The sequence below is a fragment of the Passer domesticus genome, chromosome 32, assembly GCF_036417665.1.
Source record: "Passer domesticus isolate bPasDom1 chromosome 32, bPasDom1.hap1, whole genome shotgun sequence".
Classification (NCBI taxonomy): domain Eukaryota; kingdom Metazoa; phylum Chordata; class Aves; order Passeriformes; family Passeridae; genus Passer; species Passer domesticus.
In genome coordinates this window covers 3,337,007-3,360,389 of record NC_087505.1, presented here as the reverse complement: position 1 = coordinate 3,360,389, position 23,383 = coordinate 3,337,007, and the positions used below count along the sequence as shown (strand labels likewise).

Genomic DNA, 23,383 nt, shown 5'->3' with positions numbered 1-23,383 from the left:
ATGAGAAAAATGGGAAGAGTTCCTAAATATGGCCCAAGAAAAGGCTTCCTTAGGGGCTGGGTTGCTGCCCAGCAGGCAGGGAACAATCCCATGGAACTGCTGGACACTCAGGGAGATTCCACACTCTGTTGTTATCCACAAACAAACCCTGCTGTGGGATGCACCAAGTGGCTGCAAAAGGGAACCAAAAAGGCTAATTTCATTGTGATTTGTTCGTATTTTTATTGTGAGTGACTTGTTGGGAGAGCAACAATTAAAAGAATTCTATGAACCAGAGCATTTTATGCCTCATTAGTTTGATTTTTGATGAGTTTGTTCATTACTGGGGGGAAAAAATGGTGTGGGAAAGATCTTTGCTTTTATTCTATGGATGTATAATTTTGCCTGAACCAATTGGACATCAAGTGTTGCCTGGGATGGCTGAGCCAAGAAATGGGGGGACCTGACCCAGGGGTGTGTCGGGCAGGGACACAGAGACTGCCAGGATAGCCATCCCAAAATCTGAGGCACCCCAGGAAGGAGCTCTGACCCCCATGCCCACCCAGCCACTGCCCACCCCTGGCACACCCATTCCCCTAGGACGCCCATTGCCTTGGTCAGTCCTCCCTGGGACCCCCACCCCAGGGCTGTCATTGCCCAGGACCACCATTGCCTTGATCCCATCTCATGAGCTGCTTCTTCCACAGAACCCCTATTCCCGAGAGTCCCCTTTATCTCCCTGCACCCTCAACCATGTCACCCACTTGCCATGACCCAAATCCCTGGTGATCATGTTCCCACAGCATCCCCATCCCTGAATCCCCCCAGGCATGGAGAACCCAATTCCCTTGGACCCCCATTTTTCTGGACACCCATCCTTGGTTCCCTACATCACCCTGAGGCCCCACTCCTGGCAACAGCATCCTCCACCATGTCTCCAGACTATCCCATCATGTCCCCATCCTGTACCCAGCTTGTGGCCACCCTGCCCCCACCAAGAGCCACCAACACTTGGGGACAAGATGTGACCTGGCTTCCTTCCCCTTCATCTGAAGAGCTGCCAGCCAGGGGAGCGGAGGCCACAGCAGCGAGTGACAGCCTGTCCACATGGCTGGGGACACCGGGATGGCCAGGAAGGTGGTGCTGCTCCTGTGGGGAGAGTGCCCCAAGTGCGGGCCTGAAACCCCAGGGAGGGGAGGGGGCACAGGGAGGTTCTCTGAGGTCCCCAAGGCCAGCAGAGCCAGTTCATGTTACCCACAGTGGACCTGGGTGGGACTGGGGATGATGTAGGGTGGCTTTGGGGACAGGAACAGGGAACAGGAATTTGGGGGTGGGGATGTGGGGACTGGCACCTTTGGGCTCAGGTAGCTCTGAGGATAGGGACAAGGCAACTGGGATGCAGGGCCAGAGGGGACAAGAACCGTGAGGATGTGGCTATGGGGATAGGATCATGGGGAGGTGATCATGAGCTGGTGGAGGTGACCTGGGCGAGCATGGGCTGTGTCTGTGGAGTCCGTGTGCCTGGGGTGTCCACAGTGTCCCCATGTTCTACCTCAGCCCAGGGTGGCTTCGGTTTCCCTGTTCCCAAGGTGTCTGTGCCACATGGATGTGGTGCATGGGTGGCTGTGACACAGACATGTCCCCCCACCTCACCAAATCTTTTGGGGAGCACCCAGACACACTTTCTCACACAAAGTGCTGTCCCCATGGGGACAATTTGGAGACACTGCGTGCTGCTGTCCCTGAGGTGCCACCCCCACTAAGCCCTGTTCCTTCTCCCTTCCAGCTCAGACCCTCGGCCTCACTGGTGAGTCCTTTGGGGATGCCATGGCCCGACCCCGCTGTCCCCAGTCCTGCACTGGCCCCGGCAGGCTGGTGTCCCCTGGCAGGCTGGTGTCCCCTGACAGGCTGGTGTCCCTTGTCACCCGCAGGCACCCAGACCACCCAGATCCTCGTGGAGCCCCCCGGAGGTCACCAGTGCTGTGGGACTGACATACCAGGGCTCGGAGAAGGTCAGTGCCACCACCTGGTACAAGAATGGGTAGTGCTGGTGGCCACAGGGATGCGACCAACTCACTTTCACCTCGAGTGGCATCTACAAGTGTGACAGACACGGCAGTGGGCTCAGCCTCACCGCGAGAGTGCTAGATGGTGAGTTGGGATCTTAAATGATCAGGGTGACCTCTGACAGGTCTGGGTGGGCTCCACTCCATGAATGGCCTCACACCCCTCCTGTGGCGAGAGCCTGTGCCCTGCACACAGGGACACCCCAGTGCACCACAGTGCATCCCAGTGCACCCCAGAGTACCCAGATGTCCTCGGGACTATAGGGACCTACCTCGGATCTGTCTCGAGGCCCTCAGTGAGATGGGACCCTCCTGTCCCACAGACTATCTGGTGCTGCAGGTGCTAGCACAGGCACTGCTAGAGGGGAACATGGTGACACTGTGCTGACGGGCTGGTGGAACAGCAGTCACTGTGGGCGCGATTTTACCAGAATATGAAGCATCTGGCTGAATCCCTCAAGGGAACCGAGCTGTCCCTGTCCCCCCTGCACCTGAACCACCGTGGCTGCTACCGCTGCAAGGGCTGGGTGATGTCCTGGCCATCACGGAGAGCACCAGTGACAGTGCACGGTGAGCACCCCATGGCTGCAACTCCAATCTCCTGACACTCCCAAAACCCCCTCCCAGCAGACTCAGAGTCACAGTCCTCACCTCCCCTCTCCTTCCCTGAGCTTTTCCCAATGCCAGTGCTGGAGGGTCCTCCCACGCTCACCGAGGGGTCCCCCCTGACTCTCAGCTGCCTCAGCACTCCCAGCCCCCTGCAGCCCCAAGCCCCTCTCCGGCATGTGTTCTACCGGGATGGGCAGGTGGTGGGGTCCCCATAGCTGCTGATGCCCACTGTAGGGGTCTCCCACTCAGGAAATTACAGCTGCCAGGTGCGCTCCAACGGGGGTGCCGTGCGGAAGAGCAGCGCCCAGCTCCACGTCATGGTGCACAGTGAGTGCAGGGATGGGCATGGGGAGCCCTCAGACACCCTTCAGTTCCCCTGGATGGGGACCTCTATCACTCTCTGGAGACCCCCATCACTCTCTAGGGAACCCCATCTATCTGGGGGCCTCCATCAGTGCCTGGAGGCCCCATCTCTCACCGGGTCCCATTACCACTCCCTAAGCCTCCTCATCCCTCTCTGAAGTCCCATCACGTTCCTCTGGTGCCACCATCCCCTCGCTGGACCCCCCTACCTTGCCTAGTTTTGCCCCCCTCCCTCTCCAGGTGTCCCCTCCTTGAACACTCCATCCTTTCTTCCAGTCCCTTTGAAGCCACTCCATCTCTGAGCTCTTTCAACCCCTGGGGTGCCCCTGCCCCTGTCTGACACCCTGGGATCCCTCAGTGTTCCCTGCTGTGCCCCCATTTGCAGGGTTCCCACCCTCAGGGGTGTCCCTATCACCGCAGTCCCCCAGGGGAAAGGTGTCACACAGGGACCGCCTGAATGTCACAGTCCTGGGTGAGTGGGACTCTTGGGCTGGGGATGACCCCACCCACAGCACCCCCATCCCACCTCTCCTGGTGCCAGCCCTGTCTGTGTCCCCACAGTGCCCGTGGCCAATGCCACCATCACCCCCGGTCCCCTGGCACACCAGGTGCATGCAGGTGATCCCGTGACCCTGCGCTGCTCGGTGCAGGTGGGCTCAGGCCCTGTCACCTTTCACCTGGCTGCACAATGGGCAGGAGCTGGCCCAGGGTCCCCTCTGCAGCTCGGAGACATCGATGTGGGACATGCGGGCACCTACCAGTGCGTGGCCACCAACCAGCTGGGACAGGACAGGCACCGTGTGTTCCGGGCACTCAGCCCAGAGCTGGTCCTGGCTGTGACAGTGAGGGGACAGTGCAGCAAAGATAGGGTCACACAGGGTCACTGGGGTTTGCATGGCACGTGTGGTGAGTGGTGACCTTGATGTGTCAACCTCTGTTTCTTGCAGTGGCTGCAGGGGTCACTGGGGCCCTTTTGTTGCTGCTCCTGCTCGTGGTTGTCATTGTGGCCTGGCACCGGTGGCACTGTGTGGCTGGGTGACAATGGGGGTATGGGCGTCCTCGAGAGCTGCAGAGGTGCCCAGAGTTGGGGAGCGATAGGACACCACCCACAGCCCCAGAAGTGGGAGTTTGGCTGGTGGTCTTCTAGGGTTTGGGGAGGTGCTGGAGGGTCCTGCAGGGATGTTGGGTGTTGTTTCAGGGTTCCTGGGGGTGTTTGGAGAGTGTCTCTGTCGATGTTGAGCTTTGGGTTCTTGAGGCTGAGATGGCCAAGGGCACTGGGGAGCCCTTGGGGGGCTTTAGAGATTCTTGGGGGTTCTGAGGGAAATTGAGGGGGGGTTCAGGAATCCTGAGAGCGATCAGGGACTTTGGGGCCCCAAAGTCACCCCTCCCCTCTTTCCTCTACAGCTGCCAGGAAGAACCAGGAAAAGTGACTGGGGGACTCAAACCACATTCTCCCCTTTTACCCCAACCCCCATGACCTCCCATTCCTTCCCCCACATTTCTTTATTCCCTCAGGACCCCCCCGGAGCCCCCAGTGCCCCCAGAGGAGGGGCAGGTGCTGTATACCCACATCATGGTCACCAAGAGGGCAAGGGGTCAGTATGGTGGGGGGACACAAACAAAGGGACACGTCACCCACGAGTGTCACCCCACCCAGATCCCACAGCCCCTGTCCTTCTCAGTGTCCCCACGTGCCACCACACTCCAGGATCCCCAGGTGACCTACGCAGAGCTGCGGTCACACCAGTGACATCTACAGGAATGTGCTGTGACACTGGAGGGAACTGGGGGCCACTGGGGGTCCTCACTCATGGACACCCACACGTGTGTGTGCTGCCACTAAAAACTGCCCCTCTCCCTCCCTGTGGTGGCACAAAGATCCCAAAGGGCTGAGAGAAGAACAATTTCCTGAAACAGCAATGAGACAGAATAAAATCAACAGCAACAGCAACAAGCTTCAGAGTCCAAATGCTTGCAAAAGGAACAATTTCCAGTGAAAGCCACAACAAGGGAAAAACCCCAGACATTTCCCCCAGCACGTTTCCTCTGCCAGAGGAACCTGGCACGGCCCAGGATCTTTCGTGCTCTGATGGGCAAAGCAGCCATCAGGAGGCTCTGGATTCTCTTGTCCCCTCTCCCAAACGCCTCATCTGCCGTGTTCCCCACACAGTGATGTCACAAAGGCCCTGTGGCAGTTCTGGAGCCTCCCCCTTTTCCAGGGCAGTCAGGATCAGGCCATGGCACAGTGTCAGAGACAGGAAAAGTTTGATGTCTGGAGACATTTTGGAACACCTGTGTGTGGTAGGGGTGGGTCAGGGCTAGCTTTTGGTGAGACAGGTCCTTGTCTGTCCATCGGTCTGTCAGCTGTGGCACACTGGAGAGTGTGACGCTCTGCCAAACCAGCTCCCGAGTGGCAGGGTGACCAGAATGCCGCCTGGGGAGAGAGCCCTTGGTGGCCTAACTGGCTAAAAAGCCAGAGCATGAGGTGGCCAAGGCCCTGACCCTGTCTTCTCTTGGAGTGTCTGTCCCATCCACGCTGGAACCCAGGAGTTGGCAACTCGTTTAAATGAGATATATCTGCTAAGAACGTTCCTGTAATAGAAACAAGACCCATACCCAAACCTTTTTTTATTTTCAAAAATGATGGGGCTTCCAGGCCAAGGTATACGAAATGGAATGACAGCTCTTTACTGGGAAATCTATAAACCAAAACCAAACAAAAAACACAAAACCAGAACTTCCCTTCCCGCTCAGCGCTGTTGGTTTGTGTGGCAGTTATAACCGCGACCAGCAGGGGGCGCTGCAGGGAGCAGTCCCGGCCAGCAGGGGGCGCTGCAGGGAGCGCTCCCTCCCGGCCAGCAGGGGGCGCCCCGGTGGAGCTCGATCCCCTCAGGGGCCATGGCGGCCTCGGGCGGGAGCCAGGAGGGGAAATCGCTCCTTTTGCAAACTCACGGCCACCAGTCGGTCCCAGAACACGCCCTGCACCATACCCATGAATGCTCTCCATGATCCCAAATGGAAGGCAGCACCTGACCCCAGGCAGCTCTTGGGTCCCCAACAGCACCTCTGGTGGCTTTATGCCAAAATCCCTGCAAACCCTCAGCCTTTCACTCAGGTGAGGAGGACAGAGATGCAGCAGCTTTGGGGACACCTGGAATCCACACAGGGTAACTCCCCACAGCCCCACCACAGCCACAGGCCAAGCCACTGCTCGGTATTTCCACACTTTTCCCTCTTGTCTGGCAGCCAAACCTGAATGCAAATATTCTTCCTTGGCCATTCCAAAGAGCTGCAGGTTTGAGACATAAAGTAGGAGGCACCCAGGCACGTTGCTGAGAAGATTGTTGTTGTCTTTGCAGAGTTTTTGGGGCATTCTCAGAACTATGCTGCAAGGGACAAAGTGATCAATTGCTGCATGTCTGGACTGGTTCCTTCGCAGCTGATCTTGCAGGGGTGGTTTCCAGCCAGCTTTTCTCTAAGCCATCAAAGGCCCTCACAGAGCCACTGCTTGTGCTCCCTTTAGGGTTTGCGCTTCTTGCAGGGCTGAGCAAACCACAGGCAGGCATTTTTCTACCACAGAATTCTCACCTCTGCAGCAGCTCCACTGACCCAGAGCCCCTCAGAATCTGTGTGATCCGCCGCCCAACAGTGTAACTATAATATTTTATGAAAAATCCTCTGCTAGGATTTTTCCCGTCCTGAGGAGCTGAGAGCCTCAGGAAAGAAATGTAAATAATAACTATCTGCTGCTGTGGAATGCAACAGGTGCATTTTGTATTGGTCTGTGTGGATTGTTTTAAATTGATGACCAATCATGGCCACCTCTGTTAAGGGAGTTAGCAGTTACAGGATTTTGCTATACATTCAATCCTATTCTTCTTTTTTGTAACTTTCTCATTGTTCTTTTCACTCTCTGTTCTTTTACTATAGTTTTAATGTAGTATTTTAGTATAATACATAACACAATAAATCAGCCTTCTGAGAAAAATGGCGTCAAGTCTCATGTCCCCACACTTGAAGCATTCACCTCAGCACAACAGCACCTTGAGGGGGCTGTGCTGGCTCTGGGTCACCCCAAAATATGAGGCACTCAGAAATGGAGCTGTGACCCACGGGCCAACCCAGCCACTGCCCATGCCTGGGACCTCCATTCCCCTGGAAATCAAATCATGGGAACCCCATTCCTTATGTCCCACCTTGCCTGGGACCCCCATCCCAGTACTGACATTCCCCAGAATCTCCATGGCCCAGCACCCCATTCCAAAGGAACCCTTTCCCGTTCATTCCATCTCCTGAAATCTACCTTCCCCCAGGACCTTGAATCTCCCAGGACCCCCATTCCCACAGGATCCCCCATTCCTTGTGCACCCCAACCTTGGCACACAAATCCCATGACCCCAAATCCCTGGAGCCCACATTCCCCTGGCACTCCCACGCCTGAATCCCCCCAGCCCTGAGGTCCCCCATTCCCATTGCACCCACATCCCTGATGACTCCCCCACCTCAGGACCCCCATTCCTAGAGACCCCATCCATGGGACACCAGATTCCCTGGTACTCTCATCTCTAGCTCCCCAACTCCCCTGAAACCCCCACTCCTGGGAACCCCAAATCTCACCTTGTCCCACTCAGCCTCATCCCCATCCGGTCCCCAGCCTGTGGCCACCCTGCCCCCACCAAGGGCCACCTTTACATGAGGGCAAGACCTGACCTCGCTTCCTTCCCCTTCATCCGAAGAGCTTACAGCCAGGGGAGCGGTGACCACAGCAGCGAGTGACAGCCAGTCCTCATGGCTGGGGACAGCGGGATGGCCGGGAAGGTGGTTCTGCTCCTGTGGGGTGAGTGCCCCGAACACGGGCCTGACACCCCGGGGATGGGGAGGGAAGGGGACACAGGGGGGCTGCGGGGTCCCCTGAGGTCCCCAAGGCCAGCAGGGCATGGAGCCCAGTGTGAGCAGAGTTGTGGGGTGGCTTTGGGGACAGGAAGTGGGGACAGGGAGGGGAATTTGGCTGGGCAGACAGGGACAGTGGGATGGAGATGTGGGGAAAAGGATGTGGCAGAAGGGACCATGGGGCTGGGGCAGCTGTAGGGACAGGGACACAGGGATGCAGGACAGGGACAAGGGGACAAGCACCCTGTGCTTGGGCCATGGGGACAGGTGCCAGAGGAGTGGGATCACGGGCACAGAGCCATGGGGATGTGGCTGTGGGGCTGGCAGGGGTGACCTGAGCCAGCACAGGGTCCCCATGCCTGAGCATGTCTTGGCTGCTGTGTCCCTGTCCTCGAGGCATCTGTGCCACACCAGTGACCCCACAGAAACCTTGTGGGGACAGCCCCCACACCCTGTGTCCCCCTGCTGCTGTCCCCACAGTGCCACCCCCACTGAGCCCTGTCCCTTCTCCCTTGCAGCCCAGACCCTCAGCCTGGCTGGTGAGTCCTTGGGGGATGCCATGGCCCCACCCCGCTGTCCCCAGCCCCGCGCTGACGCATGGAAGGCTTTTGTCCCCTGGCAGGCTGGTGTCCCCTGTCAGCCGCAGGTGCCCAGACCACCCAGCTCCTCGTGGAGCCCCCCTGGAGGCCGGCAGTGCTGTGGGACCGGGTGACACTGACCTGCCAGGGCTCGGGGACCGACAGTGCCATCACCTGGTACAAGGACGGGCAGCCCTGGTGGCAGCAGGGAGCTGAACATTTCACTGTCACCGAGAGTGGCACCTACTACTGTTACAGGTCCGGCAGCGGGCTCAGTCCCTCCGTGAGTGTCTTAGATGGTGAGTTAGAATCTTAAATGATCAGGGTGGCCCTTGAGAGGTCTGGATTGGTCTGCTCCGTGGGTGGCCTGACACCCTTTTGTGGCGAGAGCCTGTGCGCTGCACACAGGTATCTTCCAGTGCACACCAGTGCATCCCAGTGCACTCAGATGTTCCTGGGGCCACGGGGACTCAACCGCAGACCTGTCTCGAGCCCCTCAGTGAGATGGGACCCTCCTGCCCCACAGACCCGCTGGTGCTGCAGGTGCAAGCACAGGCACTGCTGGAGGGGGACACGGTGACACTGCGCTGCCGGGGCCGACAGGGTGCGAACCCGGTCACCAGGGTGCGATTTTACCAGGACGTGAAAGATATGGGGGGGTCCCTCAAGGGGACCAAGATGTCCCTGTCCCCCCTGCAGCTGCACCACAGTGGCCACTACAGCTGCAGTGGCTGGGTGGGCTCAGGAATGTCACAGTCAGCACCAGTGAGAGTGACAGTGCACGGTGAGCACCACACGGCTGGAAATCCAATCTCCTGACACCCCCAAAGCCATTTCCCAGAAGACTCAGAGTCACAGTCCTCACCACCCCTCTCCTTCCCAGAGCTCTTCACGATGCCAGTGCTGGAGGGTCCCCCCGAGCTCACTGAGGGGTCCCCCCTGACTCTCAACTGCCTCAGCACCGCCAGCTCCCTGCGGCCACAAGCCCCCCTTCTGCACGTGTTCTACCGGGACAGGCAGGTGGTGGGAGGTCCACAGGGGTCCCCGCAGCTGGTGGTGCCCGCTGTGGGGGTCTCCCACTCAGGGAATTACATCTGCAAGGTGTGGTCCAAGGGGGACGCCGTGCAGAAGAGCAGCACCCCGCTCCGCATCACGGTGCGCAGTGAGTGCGGGGATGGGCACGGGCAGCCCCCACAGCCTCCACAAGTCTCCTGCTTCGGGACCCCCATCAGTGCCTGGAGACCCCATCCGTCACCGGCTCCCTTTACCCTTCCCTAGGCCCCCTCAGCCCTCTCTGAAGTCCCATCACTCTCTTCTGGTGCCACCAGCCTCTCCCTGAGTCCCCATACTCTGCTTAGTGTCGCCCTCCCCTCCAGGTATCCACTCCCTTACCCGCCCATCCTTTCTTAGAGTCCCTTTCAAGCCCTCCCCATCTCTGCAACCCCTCTCCTTCACTGGGATCCTCCTGCCCCTCCCCGAACCCCCCAGGTCCTCAGTGTGCCCTGCTGTCCCTCTCTTGCAGGGATCCCGCCCTCAGGGGTGTCCCTGTCAGTGCAGCCCCCCAGAGGACAGGTGGCACTAGGGGACTGCCTCATGTTGAGCTGCACAGTTGCCACAGGGACAGGTGCCCTGTCCTTCTCCTGGCACCGGGAGGGCTCAGGGGCATTGCTGGGCACAGGCCCTCAACTAGAGCTGCCCCACGTTGGGGACAATGACAGTGGCCAGTACAGGTGCCGGGTCAGCGATGGGGACAGCGTGGCCGAGAGTGACCCCCTGAATGTCACCGTCCTGGGTGAGCGGGACCCTCGGGCTGGCAGTGACCCCATCCACGGCACCCCCATCCCACCTCTCCTGGTGCCAGCCCTGTCTGTGTCCCCGCAGTGCCCGTGGCCAATGCCACCATCACCCCCGGTCCCCTGGCACACCAGGTGCACGCAGGTGACAACGTGACCCTGCGCTGCTCGGTGCAGGTGGGCTCAGCCCCTGTCACCTTCACCTGGCTGCACAATGGGCAGGAGCTGGCCCGGGGTCCCCTCCTGGAGCTTGGGGACACCTATGTGGGACATTCGGGCACCTACCAGTGCGTGGCCACCAACCAGCTGGGACAGGACGGGCACCGCGTGTTCCGGGCACTCAGCCCAGAGCTGGCACTGGAGGTGACACCTGGCTCAGCCTGGCTCACAGGTAAGGTCACAGGGGGTCACCAGGGAGTGCAGGACCCTTGGGTTGATGGGTGACACTGATGTGTCCACCTCTGTTTCCTGCAGTGGCCGCAGGGGTCGGAGGGGCCCTTTTGTTCCTGCTCCTGCTCGTGGGTGTCATTGTGGCCTGGCACCGCTGGCACCATGTGGGTGGGTGACAATGGGGAGACAGCGGTCCCGGGGTCCTGCAGAGGTCCATAGAATTGGGGAATGATAGGGCAGCACCCACATCTCCACAACTGTGACCTCATCTGGGGTCCTGTAGGGTTTGGGGAGGTGCTGGGCGGTGCCGCAGGGATGTTGCGGTTCTGTAAGAGGGTCTGGGCGCATTTCAAGGGGCCTCTGTCCCTGCTGAGGTTTGGGTTCTTGAGGTTGAGTTGCTTGGGGGCACTGGGGAGGTTAATGAATTCTGGTGGGCTTCAGGGATGCTTGGAGTTCCTGGGGAAATGGAGCCTCCTTGAGGGTTCAGGAATATTGAGAGGGGTCAGGGCCTTGGAACCCTAAAGTCACCCCTCCCCTCTTTCCTCTGCAGCTGCCAGGAAGAACCAGGAAAGGTGAGTGGGGGGCTGAAACCACACTCTCCCATTTTACCCCCACCCCCATGACCTCCCATTCCCTCCCACCCACATCCCCTTTATTCCCTCAGGGCCCCCCCAGATCCCCCAGCACCCCCAGAGGAGGGGGAGGTGCTGTACACCCACATCGTGGTCACCAAGACAGCAGGGGGTGAGTACAGTGGGGACACACACAGGGGGACTCCTCACCACGAAGTGTCACCCCACCCAGATCCCACAGCCCGTGTCTCTCGCAGCGTCCCCCCATGCCACCACACTCCAGGATCCCCAGGTGACCTACGTGGAGCTGCGGGGACACCAGGGGCCACCACAGGAACCTGGTGACATCTACAAGAATGTGCTGTGACACTGGGGCAACTGGGGGCCACGGGGGGTCCTCAAACACAGGCACCCACACGTGGGTGTGCTGCCACTAAAAACTGCCCCTGTCCCTCCCTGTGGAGGCACAAAGATCCCAAAGGGCTGAGAGAACAATTTCCTGAAACAGCAATGAGACAGAATAAAATCAACAGCAACAGCAACAAGCTTCAGAGTCCAAATGGTCACAAAAGGCACGATTTCCAGTAAAAGCTAAAACAAGGAAAAAACCCCCAGACATTTCTCCCAGCACGTTTCCTCTGCCAGAGGAACCTGGCAGGGTCCTGGACCTTCACTGCTCTGATGGCCAAAGTGGCCTTCAGGAGGCTCTGGATTCTCTTGTCCCCTCTCCCAAACCCCTCCTCTGCCGTGTTCCCCACACGAGGATGTCACAAAGCCCCTGGGGGGGGGTCCAGAGTCTCCCCATTTTTCCAGAGCAATCAGGATCGGGCTATGGCACAGGGTGGGGTGTCAGAGACAGGAGAAGTTTGATGTCTGGAGACATTTTGGAACACCTGAGTGTGGCAGGGCTGGGTAAGGCCTTGCTTTTGATGAGAGAGTGTCCTGTCTGTCCATCAGTCTGTCAGCCATGGCACACTGGGGACAGTGTGACACTCTGCCAAAGCCAGCTCCTGAGTGGCTGGGTGACCAGAATGCCGCCTAGGGAGAGGGCCCTTGATGGCCCAACTGGCTTAAAAGGCAGAGCATGAGGTGGCCAAGACCCTGACCCGGTCTTCTCTTGGCGTGTTTGTCTCATCCACACTGAAAACCAGGAGTTGGCAACTCGTTTAAATGAGAAATATCTGCCAAGGAAAGTGGGAACGTTCCTGGAATGGAAAGAAGATACATTGCTAAAACTTTTTTAATTTCAAAGCATATGGGGATTCCAGGAAAAAGAGTAGGAAAAGGAATAACAGCTTTTTTATGAGGAAATTTCTAAACCAGAAGAGAACAAACAACTCAAAACCAGAACTTCCCCTCCCGCTCAGCGCTGTTGGTTTGTGTGGCAGTTATAACCACGGCCAGCAGGGGGTGCCCCGGTCGAGCTCGATCCCCTCAGGGGCCATGGCGGCCTCGGGCGGGAGCCAGGAGGGGAAATCGCTCCTTTTTCAAACTCACCGGCACCAATCAGTCCCTGCTCTACCACTGGCAGCGGGCAGAAACTGCCAAGGAAGCAGGTTGGATCCTAGTGCCCATTGGCATCGTAGCAGTGTCCCGGGACCAGGCACACATCCTGCGCAACGCCCGCGACCACTCTCCATGATCCCAAATAGAAGGAAGGCAGCGCCTGACCCCAGGCGGGTCTCGGGTCCACAACAGCACCTCTGGTGGCTTTATGCCACGATTCCTGCAAACCCTCAGCCTTTCACTTTCCATCTCAAAGAGATGGGGACACGTGGAATCCACACAGGGTCACTCCCCACAATCACACCACGGCAATGGGGCAGAGACACTGCTTCACATTCCCACCCTTTTCCTCTTGTCTGACACCTGAACCAAATATTCTTCTTGGGCTGTTCCAAAAGGCTGCAGGTTTGAAGCAGGAAGGAGGAGGTACCCAGGCAGGTTTCTGACTAGATTGTTGTTATCTTTGCAGGGGTTTTGGGGGCCTCTCAGAACCGTCCTGCAAAGGACAAAATGATCAATTGCTGCATTTCTGAACTGGTTCCCTCACAGCCGCCCCTGCGGGGGTGGTTTCCAGCCAGCCCTGCTCTGAAAACCATCAAAGGGCCTTGCAGAGCCACTGCTTGGGCTCCTTTTGGGTTTTGTGCTTCTTGCAGGGCTGAGCAAACCACAGGCAGGCATTTTTCTATCACAGAATTTGCACCTCTGCAGCAGTTCCACTGACCCAGAGCCCCTTGGAATCTCTCTGGGGAGACCCCCAGGCCATTGGCAGCTTGTGGGGGCTGTGCTGGGCCCTGGGTCACCCCAAAATATGAGGCACCCAGGGAACAAGCTGAGACCCCTGTGCCCCCCCAGCCACTGCCCATCCCTGGGACACCCATTCCCCTGGAATTCAAATCATGGGAACCTCATTACTTATGTCCCACCTTGCCTGGGACCCCCATCCCAGTACTGACATTCCCCAGGATCTCCATGGCCCAGCACCCCATTCCAAGGAACACTCTTCCATTCATTCCATCCCCTTAAATCTCCCTTTCCCCCAGGATCCTGATTCTCCCAGGACCCCCATGCCCACTGGAACCCCCACAGCACCTGCACTCCATCCTTGGCACACCCATGCCATGACCCCAAATCCCTGGAGCCCACGTTCCCCTGGCACTCCCATCCCTGAGTCCCCACAGCCCTGGGGTCCCCCATTCCCATGGCCACCCCATACCTGGTGACTCCCCCTCCTCAGGACCCCCATTCCCACGGACCCCATCCCTGGGACTCCCCATTCCCCTGGACACCCATTCCTGCCTCCCCAAACCCTCTGAGCCCCCCACGCCTGGGAACCCCAAATCTCACCTTGTCCCACCCAGCCTCATCCCCATCCAGTCCCCAGCCTGTGGCCACCCTGCCCCCACCAAGGGCCACCTACACATGAAGGTGACACCTGACCTCGCTTCCTTCTCCTTGGGCCAAAGAGTCGCCAGTGAGGGTGTAGCAGGCACAAGGCCTGCAAGGCCTTGGAGAACAGAAGCCTGAGCTAGGAAATACCAAGTCAGCATGACTAAGGGTTTAGAAGCCCCCCTCTTCCGCCTTCGGACCCTGTTATCTCTCTGTAGACTCATAGGCCACTTTTTCCCCTGACCCTTACTATTGGACAGTTTTCAATCCCCCTATAAGGTATAAAAACCCCTAGCTCTGCCCGGTTCGGCAGAGGAGAGCTGTCCCTGGAACCTTCGCGGGGACCCCAATAAAGAACCCTGCGGAACCCATACAGCGCTGCTCCTCTCTCTCTGCGTCTGCTGCGGCGATACACAGGGTGACGGCCCCAGGCATGCTAAAAGAGCTGAAATCACTAAGGAGCTGAGCTGCAAATCACTATAGCTGCCTGGACTGCCTGAACCCCCCGCTGGGCGATCCTGGACCCTCGTTGAGCTATCCTGGACAACCGGCCTCCCCGCTGGGCTTCTGCCCCTGGGGGCCATAGCTGGCGCTCCGAACAGAGCCGACGCCCGAACAGCGGGGGGCCCCTGGGCCGACATCTGAACCGCCGTGATAGCCTGGCCGCGGAACTGAATGCCGGACCTGGCATTTCAGAGGAGCAGCATTTCTTCGTGAAATCGTCACTGCCTCCGCTCGCCAGAGATCCTGGAAGGAGAAGCTCTTCGTTTTAGAAGGACTCTCCTGGACAGGACGTCAGCCGACCCGCAACAACGACACCTGGGCACGCGAGTGTTCGCGGAGGCTGATGAGCAGACGACCCCCAGCAGAACTTTGACCCACAACAGGCTGAAAAGTGTAAGTTTAACACAGCCTCTCTTGCGCGCAAAAATATTTTTCCTTGGGTCCTTTTTTTTGGGTTTTTTCTTTTTTTTTTCTCTTTTTTCTGCTGGCGGGAACTGAAAAATGGGATCAAAGCTTAGTAAGCGATCCCAGAACGAGAGAGATTTATATTCCCTAATCCTAGAAATCCTATCTTCTAACAACTTTTCTTTTTCTAAAGGTAACCTTTCAAAAACTAACCTGAAACGTTTTATAAAATGGATTCTCTGCCACTTCCCAGATACTAATACACAGACTATTACCTTAGACTCCTTTTGGGATACAATTGGGACCACGATATATAAGTTTCAAACTAACCAAGACTTTTCTGTAACTCGGTTTTTACCTATGTTCCATGCTATAACTAAAGCTGTAGAAAAAACTAACAAAAAGATTTTAGCCTCAGGGCTAACTTCTGTCGAACGAAACGAAAAGTTCTTATCTCACTTAACAGAAGCGCCTATTTCAAATGCTAATGGAGGAGATAACACCCCCTCCACCCTGGATTCCAGCACTTCGCTGGGTCCTAGTGTCCCGCCATCTGCGTCGCAACCACCCGACCCCAGGGCGCCCACGGCCCCTGCCCACCCCCTCCTCCCCCCCGCCTTCCCCTCGGGAGCCACACCCTGCGCGCCTCCCTGCTCTGCGTTATCTCCGAGAGCATCTGCGCCAGTTCCCGCCGGGACTGACCCAAACCCCACCCCTCCCCCTGCTCCCCCCGACCCTACTGGGGCCACCCCCACCCCCCTTGCCGTCCCTCCTCTCCCTGCCGCGTCCGCCCCCCCTCCCGCCCTCGCCCCCCCCGCTACCATCGCGTCTTTCCCTGCCCCCGGCACCGTCCCTGCTGCGGCACGGGACCAGCCTGCCTGCATACCCGCGCCCCCCCCCACCACCGCGCTTTTGCCTGCCGCCGGAATCGTGCCCGCCGCACCCTCCCTCAGTCCCGCCGCCTCCTCCATCCCGCACCCCCCCTGCCCCCATACCCTCGCTGCGCAACCCCATACCCACGCTCCGCAGCCCCCGGTCGGGACCCCCCAGACTTCCCTCAGTTCTGCCCCCCCTCCCCACGCCCCCCAGTCCTGTGCATGCTGTATCACGCATTGCACGGCCACCCCGCCATGTGCCACGTGTAGCCACGTCCTGCCATGTGCTGCCTTATACCCGGTCCAGCCACAGGCACCTCTGCCAAATGCAGCTCCAGCCAGCCATAAGAAACATAAGGCACTACCTGATAGCTCTCACTTCTCGTCATCTGATGACAGCAGTGACAGCGATTCTGATTTGGAAATAGAATATGTAGATCCTTGGGCAAAAATAAAAATGGAAGCCACACAGGCAGGGGACTGGCAATTAGCTCAGAGAATTACTGCCTTTCCAGTAGAATATAAGAAGGGAAAAAAAGGAGGTGCCACTAATAGAAAGACATGGGAACCTATTACAAATAAAGAACTTGTGCAATTAAGAAATACAGCCACAGAACATGGTAGAAGTTCACATATTTTTAGAAATTTCCTAGAAGCTACGTTCTCAGCACATGTTCTGGTACCCCACGATATTAAAAATATTGCCCAGTGCCTCCTTTCTCCCGCCGAGTACATGCTTTGGGAAAGGCATTGGAAAAAGCAATTAAAAACATTATCAGATAACTATGCTGCAGATGCTGATAAGCCAAATTTTACACTCGAACAGCTGGCTGGTGAAGGGGATTTGCAGAAACCCTCTGACCAAGCTGATACTTTACCTAAGGCAACATTACAAGACGTGGCTATAGCAGCAAAAACCTCTTTATTTCTCACCCCAGATGATTCTACCCCTACCCACCATTTTTCTACTATCAAACAAGGAATAGATGAAAGCTTTATCAAATTTGTGGATAGAATTAAGGATGCTCTGGAAAAACAAATAGAGAGCACAGAGGCAAGAAAAGAACTGTTGTGTAAACTTGCCATGAGTAATGCAAATGAAAAATGTAAAACAATTCTGAGAGCCTTACCCATGGACATAGAACCTACCATAGAGCAAATGCTGGAAAGCTGCACACGTCACCTGTCCACTGACGACACAGTGGCCCAAGCAGTTACTAAGGGTATTGCAGAAGGAGTTTCTAGTGCATATGCAGTAATAGCTTCTAAAGACCAGGTCCGCTGCTACCACTGCGGAGATTTTGGACATTTTATAAAGGACTGTCCAGAAAGGTCACCTCCCAGGTACCCTCGCAATTTCTACCAAAGGCCCCAGAATCAGCAGTACTATCAGCCGCGTCCGGGAAACTTCCATCGGAGCGTGGTGGGGCCCCACGCAAGGACATCAAATCAAAGGCCATCCAGACCCAGTCACGCACCATCCCAGGAGATTCCAGACCACATGAGGAGGATCCAACACACGGAGCAATACCAAAGGGAACGCGCCGTCAGCTGGTAACTGCACTGTCCATTGACTTTAAAAATAACAATGTTTATCGTGTTCCCACAGGCAAACGTGGACCAAAAGGAGGTCCTTCTAACATCCTAATTATAGGTGATTCTCTCCATAGCCCAAAGGAAATATTTGTTGTTCCAGAAGTACAAACAGTGCACCCGGGACAAGAAATCTTTGTCCAGGTGTACTGCACAGACTTACCATATTTTCTTCCAAAGGGTACCCCATTCGCACAGGCCTTTCTACTCCCTAAGAATCACAGGGAACAGCTTCCTCTCAACCCCACAGCAATGTGGATACAAGTTGTGGGACCGAGTAAGCCTGTCATCGAGTGCGGTCTTACCTGCAGAGGAGAGAAGTTCCACCTACCAGGGATGCTGGACACCGGTGCAGACGTGACCATCATCGCCCGCTCAGAATGGCCAGCACACTGGGAGCTACAACCTGTGGCAGGCATGATCACAGGGATCGGTGGAGCTACAGTTTCCATGCGGAGCAAGAACAACATCCTCGTCGAAGGGCCTGAAGGCAAGTTGGCTACCATCCGCCCATTTGTGGTAAGGGCCCCCATCACCTTGTATGGACGGGACATTTTATGTCAGTGGGGAGCCTCCCTACGTATTCCCAGTCCGGATTTCTAATTGGGGCCACTGAGGAGCGCGCACTGCCAGACACTCCTCGTCTCACCTGGAAATGCCATGACCCGATCTGGATCGAGCAGTGGCCCCTCTCTAAAGTCAAACTGCGCGCACTACATGCCCTTGTGGATGAACAGCTCGCCAAAGGCCACATCGTAGAGACCACCAGCCCTTGGAATTCTCCAGTCTTCGTACTACAAAAGCCTGGGACGGACAGGTGGAGGCTCCTCCACGATCTTCGAAAAATCAACGAGGTCATCGAGGACATGGGTCCCCTTCAGCCTGGCCTGCCCTCACCATCGATGCTGCCTAGAGACTGGACACTTGCTATCATTGATATTAAAGACTGTTTCTTCAGCATCCCGCTGCATCCCCAGGACGCTCCACGGTTTGCCTTCTCCGTTCCCTCTCTTAACAGAGAGGCTCCACTCAAGAGATATCATTGGTGTTTTCTTCCACAAGGACTAAAGTGCAGTCCGAGTATATGCCAGTGGTATGTTGCTCACATCCTGTCTCCTGTTCGGAACCTATTCCCAAATGCGATCATCCATCACTATATGGACGATATCCTGGTCTGTGCACCAGAAAAAACATACTTGGACAAAGCGGTTAAAAGGACTATTGAAACCATAGAAAAGGCAGGATTCGAGATCTGTGAGGACAAAATACAGTACACCAATCCATGGACTTACCTTGGGCTCCAGATCCGGGAACGGACCATCGTACCCCAGCAGCTCACCATCCGAGACGACCCAAAAACCCTGAGAGACTTACACAGTCTGTGCGGATCCATCAACTGGGTATGTCCACTGCTAGGAATTACAACAGAGGACCTCGCTCCACTGTTCAGCCTTCTTCGGGGCAAGGAGAATCTGGACTCTCCATGCACTCTAACACCAGAGGCCCGAGATGCCATCACCAAGGTCCAAGAAGCCCTGTCTTCACGCAAAGCCCATCGCTTCGAGCCCAGCCTGCCTTTCCAGTTCGTCATTCTGGGAAAAGCACCTAGGTTCTATGGACTGATCTTCCAATGGGACACTCAACTTCGAGACCCTCTACTAATCCTGGAGTGGATCTTTACAAATAACCAACCCACAAAAACCATTACCACCTTCCAAGAAATTATGGCACATTTAATAAAAAAGGCTAGAACTCGCCTCCGTTCCCTTGCAGGGTGTGAGTTCACATGCATATATTTGCCAATGACCACTGGGGATCTGGAACATTTGCTCCAGACCAATGAGAGTCTCCAGTATGCCTTAGATAGCTATACAGGCCAAATTTCAGTGCATATCCCAAAACATAAGCTTTTTAATCGTGATGTAACATTTCATCTGACTCCAAAATTAGTCCAAAGTAGGACACCTCTCAAAGCTCTAACCGTCTTTACAGATGGCTCAGGGTCATCCCACAAGTCGGTAATGACATGGAGGGACCCTAAGACCCAAAATTGGGAATCTGACATAAAAATAGTGGAGGGATCTCCACAGATTGCGGAGTTAGCAGCTGTTGTCAGAGCCTTTGAGAAATTCAAAGACGAACCTTTTAATCTGGTCACAGATTCAGCTTATGTTGCTGGCATAGCTATGAGAGCAGAACATGCTCTTCTCAAAGAGGTTTCCAATCCAAAGTTATACCAATTGATTTCCACATTAACACGCTTAATTTCCCACAGAAAACAACCTTACTATATAATGCATGTGAGGTCACACACTGACCTCCCAGGTTTCATTGCAGAAGGGAACAGGAAAGCAGACACCTTAGCCATGGCAATAGAGACTGCTAATGTCCCTAACATCTTTGCCCAGGCAAAGTTGTCACACTCATTTTTTCATCAAAATGTGCCTGCCCTTATCAGAATGTTCAAGCTTTCAAAAGATCAGGCAAAAGCTATTGTTGCCACATGCCCAAACTGTCAAAACTACCAAATACCATCTATGGGGACAGGAGTCAATCCCCGAGGTTTAAACAGCTGCCAGCTGTGGCAGACAGATGTAACCCACTTTGCACCTTTTGGAAGGTCAAAGTACGTGCATGTATCGGTTGATACATTCTCAGGAGCAGTATTTGCATCAACACATACAGGAGAAACTGCGCAGCACACCATAAAACATTTTCTCCTCGCGTTTGCAACCCTGGGAGTACCAAAGGAGATCAAAACAGACAATGGACCTGCCTATACCTCTCGTAAGTTAAAAGAGTTCTTCAGTGAATGGGGAATACAACACAAGACAGGTATACCTGCAAACCCCACAGGACAATCCATCGTGGAAAGGACACACCAAACTCTCAAAAGAGTCCTCAATCAGCAACAGAGAGGAACAAAAATCACTTCTCCAGTTGAAAGACTTTGCAAGGCTCTCTATGTCATCAACTTCCTGAACTGTACAACCTCAGAGCCTGATCCACCAATACTTCGCCACTTTGCAAATACCACCCAAGCAAAGCTCACAGAGAAACCACCTGTGCTGGTGAAGGACCCAGAAACACATAAAGTCTCAGGACCTTTCGAACTCATCACGTGGGGAAGAGGATACGCGTGTGTTCTGCTACCATCTGGTCCAAGATGGTACCCAGGGAAAAACATAAAACCATACCTAGGCACTGCAAATACCACTTCCACAAGCAGTGACAAGAATCCTCCTGAGTCAAACACGAGACCTCCTCAAAACCAGACCAGCTCGGCCTGGAGACGAAGACGTCGCCAAACATCCACAAGTGGAGGAGACGACTGTCCCATCACACAGCAGCAGACAAACCAGAAAGCTGAACAACATTCTGTGGCATCAAGCCCTAGGCCAGGCACAGCCTGAAAACAAAACTGTTCTTTGAATTAGATGTTATTACCCTTTGTACCCTAAAAACCCTATCGTCCCTTTTATCTACCCTTACCAAAAGCCTCTAACTTTTACCCACTCCCCCACCCTTAGCACCATAGAAAAAAAACAAAACCAAAAAACAGTAAAAAACTAAAAATAAAGGGGGGAGGTGGAAGGAACAGAGGAAAGGAACAAGAAAGGAACCCTAACTCTCCCCTCCTACCATAAAAATAACAAGTTTTGCTTATATTCCCTATCAGAAGCCCCATTCCTGCCCAAAGATGAAAAATATCTCCGTTGGCGCTGTCCTCACTGCTGCCTGGATGTTCCTCACCGTGCCATGTGCCGTCGGTTGGATCGGCCCACAGCCGAGCCATAATGTCTGGGTAACCTTAGCAAGAACATTAAAACAGGATAACATGTGCTTATCCATGGGGAGCGTTGATAACCCACTTTCCACATGTCTAGTAGGAATTCCTTTTGTAGCCGATGATTGGCCCGCCTATAATTCAGAGCTTCTCCGCACCACAGGTAAGCGACCCCACCAGGTAGAAACTTGGGACGAGTGGACAAAAATACTGCCCAATGCTCTTGAGGAACCTCAAGAATTGGATTTGTTGGGGTCCTCTAAGGCCACCTTCTGTGTCAAATTTTACTTTAGACGTCCAAAGAATAATTTGCCTGAAATTGATCTGAACAAAAACACATACCGAAAAGACATATCACCAATTAACAAAGCCTACAACACTCACGATTGGTGTAATTACACTGCTCGTGTGATCTCTGTGTCCTCTCTCCATCCCAAAATTCTACCCAAGGGAACGTTTCTCATCTGTGGTGACAGAGTATGGGCTGGGATCCCCTCCCGACTCCAGGGAGGTCCCTGTACCCTAGGAAAGCTGTCTACCCTTACTCCAAATATCACCTTGTTGCACAATTGGAAAAAAGAGAGCGAGTTAAAACGCCACAAAAGGTCCTACACAGCATTTGATGAAAATTGCGATCCCAAATTATACGATTGGAACAAACCTAAAAAGATAGCGGTCTCTATATTCCTACCATGGGTAGCTGCAGCAAAGGCCCTGGGTGACATAAATCACCTTGGGTGCTGGCTCAGTAAGCAAGCTAACGCTACTTCTGCTGCCCTGAGCGATCTCTTAAAGGAAGAAGAAACCACAAGACACGCCTCACTCCAAAATCGAGCAGCGATTGACTTCCTGCTGCTTGCCCACGGACATGGCTGCGAGGACTTCGAAGGGATGTGCTGCTTCAATCTCTCTTCACGCTCGGAATCTATCCACGCCAACATCCAGAAACTGAAGGGACTTGTGAAGGACTTAAAAGTAGAACAGACCCCAGACTGGGTCAATGACCTCTTCGGTCAATGGGGATTAACGGGATGGGCTGCATCTCTGGTTAAGGGAATCTTGTGGATTTTTCTTGTAATTGTCATCGTGTTACTTATGTTCTCATGCCTTGTCCACTGTTTTAAAAGAACCATAGGGAACGCCTTTTTTCTAAATACAGAAAGTGGAGTTGTAGCAGGCACAAGGCCTGCAAGGCCTTGGAGAACAGAAGCCTGAGCTAGGAAATACCAAGTCAGCATGACTAAGGGTTTAGAAGCCCCCCTCTTCCGCCTTCGGACCCTGTTATCTCTCTGTAGACTCATAGGCCACTTTTTCCCCTGACCCTTACTATTGGACAGTTTTCAATCCCCCTATAAGGTATAAAAACCCCTAGCTCTGCCCGGTTCGGCAGAGGAGAGCTGTCCCTGGAACCTTCGCGGGGACCCCAATAAAGAACCCTGCGGAACCCATACAGCGCTGCTCCTCTCTCTCTGCGTCTGCTGCGGCGATACACAGGGTGACGGCCCCAGGCATGCTAAAAGAGCTGAAATCACTAAGGAGCTGAGCTGCAAATCACTATAGCTGCCTGGACTGCCTGAACCCCCCGCTGGGCGATCCTGGACCCTCGTTGAGCTATCCTGGACAACCGGCCTCCCCGCTGGGCTTCTGCCCCTGGGGGCCATATGAGGGGACAGCCACCCCTGGCAGCGAGTGACAGCCAGTTCTCATGGCTGGGGACACTGGGATGGCTGGGAAGGTGGTTCTGCTCCTGTGGGGTGAGTGCCCTGGGCACGGGCCTGACAGCCCAGGGATGGGAAGGGGAGGGGACACAGGGGGTCTGCGGTGTCCCCTGAGGTCCCCAAGGCCAGCAGGGCATGGAGCCCAGTGTGAGCAGCGATGTAGGGTGGCTGTGGGGTCAGGAAGTGGGGACAGGGAGGGGAACTGGGATGTGGGGACAGGAAGAGGAGGATGGAGATGTGGGGACAAGGATGTGAGAGAAAGAGCCTTGGGGCTGGGGCAGCTGTGGGGACAGGGACAGCGGGATGCAGGACAGGGACAAGGGGACAAGCACCCTGTGCTTGGGCCATGGGGACAGGTGCCAGAGGAGT

General features: G+C 55.4%; 2 long non-coding RNA genes across 2 annotated transcripts; both read left to right on the top strand.

Annotated features, from left to right (window-relative positions):
* Window positions 1–1,400: 1,400 nt before the first annotated feature.
* On the top strand, window positions 1,401–2,437 carry LOC135288265 (uncharacterized). Its single transcript, XR_010351469.1, has 3 exons — window positions 1,401–1,786; window positions 1,911–2,130; window positions 2,369–2,437. It is a non-coding gene; the product is annotated as an uncharacterized LOC135288265 (long non-coding RNA).
* An 11,792-nt stretch (window positions 2,438–14,229) lies between these two features.
* Window positions 14,230–22,744, top strand: LOC135288284 (uncharacterized). The gene is made up of 2 exons (XR_010351485.1): window positions 14,230–15,029; window positions 21,189–22,744. It is a non-coding gene; the product is annotated as an uncharacterized LOC135288284 (long non-coding RNA).
* Window positions 22,745–23,383: the final 639 nt, after the last annotated feature.